The sequence below is a fragment of the Schistocerca piceifrons genome, chromosome 9 (assembly GCF_021461385.2).
Source record: "Schistocerca piceifrons isolate TAMUIC-IGC-003096 chromosome 9, iqSchPice1.1, whole genome shotgun sequence".
NCBI lineage: Eukaryota > Metazoa > Arthropoda > Insecta > Orthoptera > Acrididae > Schistocerca > Schistocerca piceifrons.
This window is the reverse complement of record NC_060146.1, coordinates 15,107,106-15,116,867: the sequence shown is the minus strand read 5'-3', so window position 1 is coordinate 15,116,867 and position 9,762 is coordinate 15,107,106.

Sequence of the window (9,762 nt, the reverse complement as noted above, 5' to 3'; positions counted from 1 at the left end):
TTTAACTTAAGTCGGCATTGTGCCTTTTCTGTTTAATTGCGATGCAATTTCTGTGTTTCACCGTCAATACGAAGGTCCAAGGGATACAGTAAACCTGAAGTAAAGCATCCGAATCTATAACTAGTGTCACAGGAATGGTTCAAATCATAGACAGTAAGAAGAGTCAGTCTTCTTGTACTTAAGTCGGCATTGTGCCTTTTCTATTTAATTCAGATGCAATTTCTGTGTTTCATCATCAAGACGAAGGTCAGAGCGATACAGTAAACCTGAAGTGAAACATCGGAATCTATAACTAGTGTCACAGGAATTGTTAAAACATACACAGCAAGCAGTGTCAGTCTTCCTGTACTTATGTCGGCATTGTGCCTTTTGTATTTAATTCCGATGCAATTTCTGTGTTTCATCGTCAATAAGAAGGTCCAAGGGATACAGTAAACCTGAAATGAAGCATCGGAATGTATAACTAGTGTCACAGGAATGGTTCAAAACATAGACAGTAAGAAGAGTCAGTCTTCTTGTACTTAAGTCGACATTGTGCCTTTTGTGCTTAATTTCGATGCAATTTCTGTTTTTCATCGTCAATAAGAAGGTCCAAGGGATACAGTAAACACATAGTGAAGCATCGGAATCTAAAACTGGTCTCAGACAAAATGTTCAAATCATAGTCAGTAAGAAGAGTCAGACTTCTTGTACTTAGGTCGGCACTGTGCCATTTCAATTTAATTCCGATACAATTTCTGTGTTTCGTCGTCAACAAGAAGGTCCAAGGGATACAGTAAACCTGTAGTGAAGCACCGGAATCTAAAACCGGTCTCTCAGGAAAGTCCTAAACATAGAGAGTTAGAAGAGCCAGTCATCTTGTATTTGAGTCGGCATTGTGCGTTTTGTATTTCATTCCGATGCAGTTTCTCTGTTTCATCGTCAACAAGAAAGTCAGAGGGAATCAGAAAACCTGAAGTGAAGCATCGGAACCTATAACTAGTGTCACAGGAATGGTTAAAACATAGACAGTAGTAAGAGTCAGTCTTCTTGTACTTAAGTCGGCATTGTGCCTTTTCTATTTATTTCCGATGCAATTTCTGTGTTTCATCGTTAATAACAAGGTCGAAGTGATACAGTAAACATATAGTGAAGCATCGGAATCTAAAACTGGTTTCACAGGAAATGTTCACAAAATAGTCAGCAAGAAGTGTCAGTCTTCTTGTACTTAAGTCGGCATTGTGCATATTGTATTTAATTCCGATGCAATTTCTGTGTTTAGTCTTCAATAAGAAGGTCAGAGGGATACGGTAAACCTGAAGTGAAGCATTGGAATCTATAACTAGTGTCACGGGAATGGTTCAAAACATAGAGATTAGGAATAGTCAGTCTTCTTATACTTAAGTCGGCACTGTGCGTTTTGTATATAATTCCGATGCAATTTCTGTGTTTCATTGTCAATAAGAAGGTCAGTGGGATACACTAAACCTGAAGTGAAGCATCGGAATCTGTAACTAGTGTCACAGGAATGGTTCAAACCATAGACAGTAAGAAGAGTCAGTCTTCTTGTACTTAAGTCGGCATTGTGCCTTTTGTATCTAATTTCGATGCAATTTCTGTGTTTCATCGTCAATAAGAAGGTCCAAGAGATACAGTAAACACATAGTGAAGCATCGGAATCTAAAACTGGTCTCACAGGAAATGTTCAAATCATAGTCAGTAAGAGGAGTCAGTCTTCTTGTTTTTAAGTCGGCATTGTGTTTTTTCTATTTAATTCCGATGCAATTTCTGTGTTTCGTCGTCAACAAGAAGGTCCAAGGGATACAGTAAACCTGTAGTGAAGCACCGGAATCTAAAACCGGTCTCTCAGGAAAGTCCTAAACATAGAGAGTTAGAAGAGCCAGTCATCTTGTATTTGAGTCGGCATTGTGCCTTTTGTATTTTAATACCGATGCAGTTTCTGTGTTTCATCGTCAATAAGAATGTCAGAGGGAATCAGTAAACCTGAAGTGAAGCATCGGAATCTATAACTAGTGTCACAGGAATGGTTAAGACATAGACAAAAGGAAGAGTCAGTCTTCTTGTACTTAAGTCGGCATTGTGCCTTTTCTATTTAATTGCGATGCAATTTCTGTGTTTCATCGTCAATAAGAAGATCCAAGGGATACAGTAAACATATAGTGAAGCATCGGAATCTAAAACTAGTCTCACAGGAAATGGTTACAACATAGTCAGTAAGAAGAGTCAGTCTTCTTGTACTTAAGTCGGCATTGTGCATTTTGTGTTTAATTCCGATGCAATTTCTGTGTTTCATCATCAATAAGAAGGTCAGAGGGATACAGCGAACCTGAAGTGAAGCGTCGGAATCTATAACTAGTGTCACAGGAATGGCTCAAAACATAGACAGTAGGAAGAGTCAGTCTTCTTGTAGTTAAGTCGGCATTGTGCCTTTTTATTTAATCCCGATGCAATATCTATGTTTCATCGTCAATAAGAAGGTCCAAGGGCTACAGTAAACATATAGTGAAGCATCGGAATCTAAAACTAGTCTCACAGGAAATGGTTACAACATAGTCAGTAAGAAGAGTCAGTCTTCTTGTACTTAAGTGGGCTTTGTGCATTTTGTATTTAATTCCGATGCAATTTCTGTGTTTCATCATCAATAAGAAGGTCAGAGGGTTACATTAAACCTGAAGTGAAGCTTCGGAATCTATAACTAGTGTCACAGGAATGGTGCAAAACATAGACAGTAGGAAGAGTCAGTCTTCTTGTACTTAAGTCGGCATTGTGCCTTTTCAATTTAATTCCGATGCAATATCTGTGTCTCGTCGTCAATAATAAGGTCCAAGTGATACAGTAAACCTGAAGTGAAGCATCGGAAACTATAACTAGTGTCACCGGAATGGTTCAAAACATAGACAATAAGAAGAGTCAGTCTTCTTGTACTTAATTCGGCATTGTGCCATTTGTATTTAATTCCGATGCAATTTCTGTGTTTCATCGTAAATAAGAAGGTCTGAGGGATACAGTAAACCTGAAGTGAAGCATCGGAATCTGTAACTAGTGTCACAGGAATGGTTCTAAACATAGACAGTAAGAAGAGTCAGTCTTCTTGTACTTAAGTCGGCATTGTGCCTTTTGTATTTAATTCCGATGCAATTTCTGTGTTTCATCCACAATAAGAAGGTCCAAGTGATACAATGAACATATAGTGAAGCATCGGAATCCAAAACTGGTCTCACAGGAATGGTTCAAAACATAGAGATTAGGAAGAGTCAGTCTTCTTATACTTATGTTGGCACTGTGCCTTTTGTATATAATTCCGATGCAATTTCTGTGCTTCATTGTCAATAAGAATATCAGAGGGATACAGTAAACCTGAAGGGAAGTATCGGAATCTATAACTAGTGTCAAAGGAATGGTTCAAAGCATAGTCAGTAAGAAGAGTCAGTCTTCTTGTACTTAAGTCGGCATTGTGCCTTTTTATTTAATCCCGATGCAATATCTGTGTTTCATCGTCAATAAGAAGGTCCAAGGGATACCGTAAACCTGAAGTGAAGCATCGGAATCTATAACTAGTGTCACAGGAATGGTTCAAACATAGTCAGTAAGAAGAGACAGTCTTCTTGAACTTAAGTCGCCATTGTGCCTTTTCTATTTAATTCCGATGGAATTTCTGTGTTTCGTCGTCAATAAGAAGGTGAGAGGGATACAGTAAACCTGAACTGAAGCATCGGAACGTATAAATAGTGTCACAGGAATGATTCAAAACATAGACAGTAGGAAGAGGCAGTCTTCTTGTACTTGAGTCGGCATTGTGCCTTTTGTATTTATTTCCGATGCAATTTCTGTGTTTCATCGTTAATAAGAAGGTCAGAGGGATACAGTAAACCTGAAGTGAAGCATGGGAATCTATAACTAGTGTCACAGAAATGGTTCAAAACATAGACAGTAGGAAGAGTCATTCTTCTTGTACTTAAGTCGGCATTGTGCCTTTTCTATTTAATTCCGATGCAATTTCTGTGTTTCATCGTCAATAAGAAGGTCAAAGGGATACAGTAAACGTGAAGTGAATCATCGGAATCTATAACTAGTGTCACAGGAATGGATCAAAGCATAGACAGTAGGAAGAGTCAGTCTTCTTGTACTTAAGTCGGCATTGTGCCATTTGTATTTAATTCCGATGCAATTTCTGTGTTTCATCGACAATGAGAAGGTCCAAGGGATACAGAAAAACATATAGTGAAGCATCGGAATCTAAAACTGGTCTCACAGGAAATGTTCACAACAAGGTCAGTATGAAGAGTCAGTCTTCTTGTACTTAAGTCGGCATTGTGCATTTTGTATTTAATTCCGATGCAATTTCTGTGTTTCATCATCAATAAGAATATCAGAGGGATACAGTAAACCTGAAGTGAAGCATCGGAATCTATAACAAGCGTCACAGGAATGGTTCAAATCATAGACAGTAGGAAGAGTCAGTCGTCTTGTACTTAAGTCGGCATTGTGCCTTTTCAATTTAATTCCGATGCAATTTCTGTATTTCGTCCTCAATAAGAAGGTCAAAGGGATACAGTAAACCCAAATTGAAGCATCGGAATCTATAACTAGTGTCACAGGAATGGTTCAAAGCAAAGACAGTAAGAAGAGTCAGTCTTCTTGTACTTAAGTCCGCATTGTGCATTTTCTATTTAATTCTGATGCAATTTCTGTGTTTCATTATCGATAAGAAGGTCAGAGGGATACAGTAAACCTGAAGTGAAGCAACGGAATCTATAACTAGTGTCACAGGAATGGTTCAAAACATAGACAGTAGGAAGAGTCAGTCTTCTTGTACTTTTCTCGGCATTGTGCCTTTTCAATTTAATTCCGATGCAATTTCTGTATTTCGTCCTCAATAAGAAGATCAAAGGGATACAGTAAACCTAAAATGAAGCATCGGAATCTATAACTAGTGTCACAGGAATGGTTCAAAACATAGACAGTAAGAAGAGTCAGTCTTCTTGTACTTAAGTCGGCATTGTGCCTTTTGTATTTAATTCCGATGCGATTTCTGTGTTTCGTCGTCAATAAGAAGGTCCAAGGGATGCAGTAAACCTGAAGTGAAGCATCGGAATCGATAAGTAGTGTCACAGGAATGGTTCAAAACATAGACAGTAAGATGAGTCAGTCTTCTTGTACGTAAGTCGGCATTGTGACTTTTGTATTTAATTCCGATGCAATTTCTGTGTCTCATCGTCAATAAGAAGGTCAGAGGGATACAGTAAACATATAGTGAAGCATCGGAATCTAAAACTGGTCTCACAGGAAATGTTCACAACAAGGTCAGTTTGAAGAGTCAGTCTTCTTGTACTTAAGTCGGCATTGTGCATTTTGTATTTAATTCCGATGCAATTTCTGTGTTTCATCATCAATAAGAATGTCAGAGGGATACAGTAAACCTGAAGTGAAGCATCGGAATCTATAACTAGTGTCACAGGAATGGTTCAAAACATAGACAGTAGGAAGAGTCAGTCGTCTTGTACTTAAGTCGGCATTGTGCCTTTTCAATTTAATTCCCATGCAATTTCTGTGTTTCGTCCTTAATTAGAAGGTCAAAGGGATACAGTAAACCTAAATTGAAGCATCGGAATCTATAACTAGTGTCACAGGAATAATTCAAAACATAGACAGTAAGAAGAGTCAGTCTTCTTGTACTTATGTCGGCATTGTGACTCTTGTATTTAATTCCGATGCAATTTCTGTGTTTCATCGTCGATAAGAAGGTCCAAGGGATACAGTAAACCTGAAGTGAAGCATCGGAATCTATAACTAGTGTCATAGGAATGGTTAAAACATAGACAGTAGGAAGAGTCAGTCTTCTTGTACTTAAGTCCTCATTGTGCCTTTTCAATGTAATTGCGATGCAATTTCTGTGTTTCATCGTCAATAGGAAGGTCCAAGGTATACAGTAAGCATATAGTGAAGCATCGGAATCTAAAACTGGTCTCACAGGAAATGTTCACAACATAGTCAGTAAGAAGAGTCAGTCTTCTTGTACTTAAGTCGGCATTGTGCACTTTGTATTTAATTCCGATTCAATTTCTGTGTTTCATCATCAATAAGAAGGCCAGAGGGATACAGTAAACCTGAAGTGAAGCATCGGAATCTATAACTAGCGTCACAGGAATGGTTCAAAACATAGTCAGTAAGAAGAGTCAGTCTTCTTGTACTTAAGTCGGCATTGTGCCTTTTTATTTAATCCCGATGCAATTTCTGTGTTTCATCGTCAATAAGAAGGTCCAAGGGATACAGTAAACCTGAAGTGAAGCATCGGAATCTATAACTAGTATCACAGGAATGGTTCAAACATAGTCAGTAAGAAGAGTCAGTCTTCTTGTACTTATGTCGGGATTATGCCTTTTCTATTTAATTCCGATGCAATTTCTGTGTTTCATCGTCAATAAGAAGGTCAGAGCGATACAGTAAACCTGAAGTAAAGCATCGGAATGTATCACTACTGTCACAGGAATGGTTCAAAACATAGACAGTTGGAAGAGTCAGTCTTCCTGTACTTGAGTCGGCATTGTGCCATTTGTATTTATTTCCGATGCAATTTCTGTGTTTCATCGTCAATAAGGAGGTCCAAGGGATACAGTAAACCTGAATTAAAGCATCGGAATCTATAACTAGTGTCACAGGGATGGTTTAAATCATGGACAGTAGGAAGAGTCCATCTTCTTGTACTTAAGTCGGCATTGTGCCTTTTCTATTTCATTCCGATGCAATTTCTGTGTTTTATCATCAAGAAGAAGGTCAGAGGGATACAGTAACCCTGAAGTGAAGCATCGGAATGTATAACTAGTGTCACAGGAATGGTTCAAATCATAGACAGTAGGAAGAGTCAGTCTTCTTGTACATGAGTCGGCATTGTGCCTTTTGCATTTAATTCCGAAGCAATTTCTGTGTTTCATCGTCAATAAGAAGGTCAGAGGGATACAGTAAACCTGAAGTAAAACATCGGAATCTAGAACAAGTGTCACAGGAATGGTTCAAAAAATAGACAGTAGGAAGAGTCAGTCTTCTTGTACTTAAGTTGGCATTGTGCCTTCTCTATTTAATTGCGATGCAATTTCTGTATCTCATCGTCAATAAGAAGGTCCCAGGGATACAGTAAACATATAGTGAAACATCGGAATTTAATACTGGTCTCACAGAAAACGTTCACAACATAGTCAGTAAGAAGAGTCAGTCTTCCTGTACTTAAGTCGGCATTGTGCATTTTGTATTTAATTCCGATGCAATTTCTGTATTTCATCGTCAATACGAAGGTCAGAGGGGTACAGTAAACCTGAAGTGAAGCATCCGAATCTATAACTAGTGTCACGGGAATGGTTCAAAACATAGAGATTAGGAAGAGTCAGTCTTCTTATACTTAAGTCGGCACTGTGCCTTTTGTATTTAATTCCGATGCAATTTCTGTATTTCATCGTCAATACGAAGGTCAGAGGGGTACAGTAAACCTGAAGGGAAGCATTGGAATCTATAACTAGTGTCACAGGAATGGTTCAAAACATAGTCAGTAAGAAGAGTCAGTCTTCTTGTACTTAAGTCGGCATTGTGCCTTTTTATTTAATCCCGATGCAATTTCTGTGTTTCATCGTCAATAATAAGGTCCAAGGGATACAGTAAACCTGCAGTGAAGTATAGGAATCTCTAAGTAGTGTCACAGGAATGTTTTAAACATAGTCAGTAAGAAGTGTCAGTCTTCTTGTACTTAAGTCGGCATTGCGCCTTTTCTATTTAATTCCGATGCAATATCTGTGTTTCATCGTCAATATAAAGGTCAGAGGGATACAGTAAACCTGAAGTGAAGCATCGGAATGTATAACTGGTGTCACAGGAATGGTTCAAAGGTAGACTGCAGGAAGAGTCAGTCTTCTTGTACTTGAGTCGTCATTGAGCCTTTTGTATTTAATTCCGATTCAATTTCTGTGTTTCATCGTCAGTAAGGAGGTCCAAGGGATACAGTAAACCTGAAGTAAAGCATCGGAATCTATAACTAGTGTCACAGGGATGGTTTAAAACATGGACAGTAGGAAGAGTCAGTCATCTTGTACTTAAGTCGGCATTGCGCCTTTTGTATTTAATTCCGATGCAAATTCTGTGTTCCATCGTCAATGAGAAGGTCAGAGGGATACAATAAAACTGAAGTGAAGCATCAGAAGCTATAACTAGTGTCACAGGAATGGTTCAAGGCATGGACTGTAGGAAGAGTCAGTCTACTTGTACTTATGTCGGCATTGTGCCTTTTGTATTTAATCCCGATGCAAATTCTGGGTTTCATCGTCAATAAGAAGGTCCAAGGGATACAGTACACCAGAAGTGAAGCATCGGAATCTATAACAAGTGTCACAGGAATGGTTCAAAACATACACAGCAAGAAGAGTCAGTCTTCTTGTACTTAAGTCGGCTTTGTGCCTGTTGTATTTAATTCCGATGCAATTTCTGTGTCTCATCGTCAATAAGAAGGTCCAAGGGATGCAGTAAACCTGAAGTGAGGCGTCGGAATCTATAACTAGTGTCACAGGAATGCTTCAATACATAGGCAGTAGGAACAGTCAGTCTTCTTGTACTTAAGTCGGCATTGTGCCTTTTGTATCTAATTCCGATTCAATTTCTGTGTTTCATCATCAATAAGAAGGTCAGAGGGATACAGAAAACCTGAAGTGAGGCATCGGAATGTATAACTAGTGTCACAGGAATGGTTCAAGGCATGGACTGTAAGAAGAGTCAGTCTACTTGTACTTATGTCGGCAATGTGCCTTTTCTATTTAATTGCGATGCAATTTCTGTATTTCATCGTCAATAAGAAGGTCCAAGGGATACAATGAATATATAGTGAAGCATCGGAATCTAAAACTGGTCTCACAGGAAATGTTCACAACATAGTCAGTAAGAAGGGTCAGTCCTCTTGTATTTAAGTGGCCATTGTGCATTTTGTTTTTAATTCCGACGCAATTTCTGTGTTTCATCATCAATAAGAAGGTCAGAGGGATACAGTAAACCTGAAGTGAGGCATCGGAATGTATAACTAGTGTCACAGGAATGGTTCAAATCATAGACAGTAGGAAGAGTCCGTCTTCTTGTACTTAAGTCGGCATTGTGACTTTTCTATTTAATTCCGATGCAATTTCTGTGTTTCATCGTCAATAAGAAGGTCCAAGGGATACAGTAAACATATAGTGAAGCACCTGAATCAAAAACCGGTCTCACAGGAAATGTTCAAAGGATAGTCAGTAAGAAAGGTCAGTCTTCTTGTACTTAAGTCGGCATTGTGCTTTTTCTATGTAACTCCAATGCAATTTCTGTGTTTCATCATCAAGAAGAAGGTCAGAGGGATGCAGTAAACCTGAAGTGATGCATCGGAATCTATAACTAGTGTCACAGCAATGGTTCAAAACATAGACAGTAGGAAGAGTCAGTCTTCTGGTACTTAAGTCGGCATTGTGCCTTTTGTATTTCATTCCGATGCAATTTCTCTGTTTCATCGGCAATAAGAAAGTCAGAGGGATACAGTAATCCTGAAGCGAAACATCGGAATCTATAACAAGTGTCACAGGAATGGTTCAAAAAATAGACAGTAGGAAGAGTCAGTCTTCTTGTACTTAAGTCGGCATTGTGCCTTTTGTATTTAATTCCGATGCAATTTCTGTGTTTCGTCGTCAATAAGAAGGTCAGAGGGATACAGTAAACCTGAAGTGAATCATCGGAATCTATAACTAGTGTCACAGGAATGGTTCA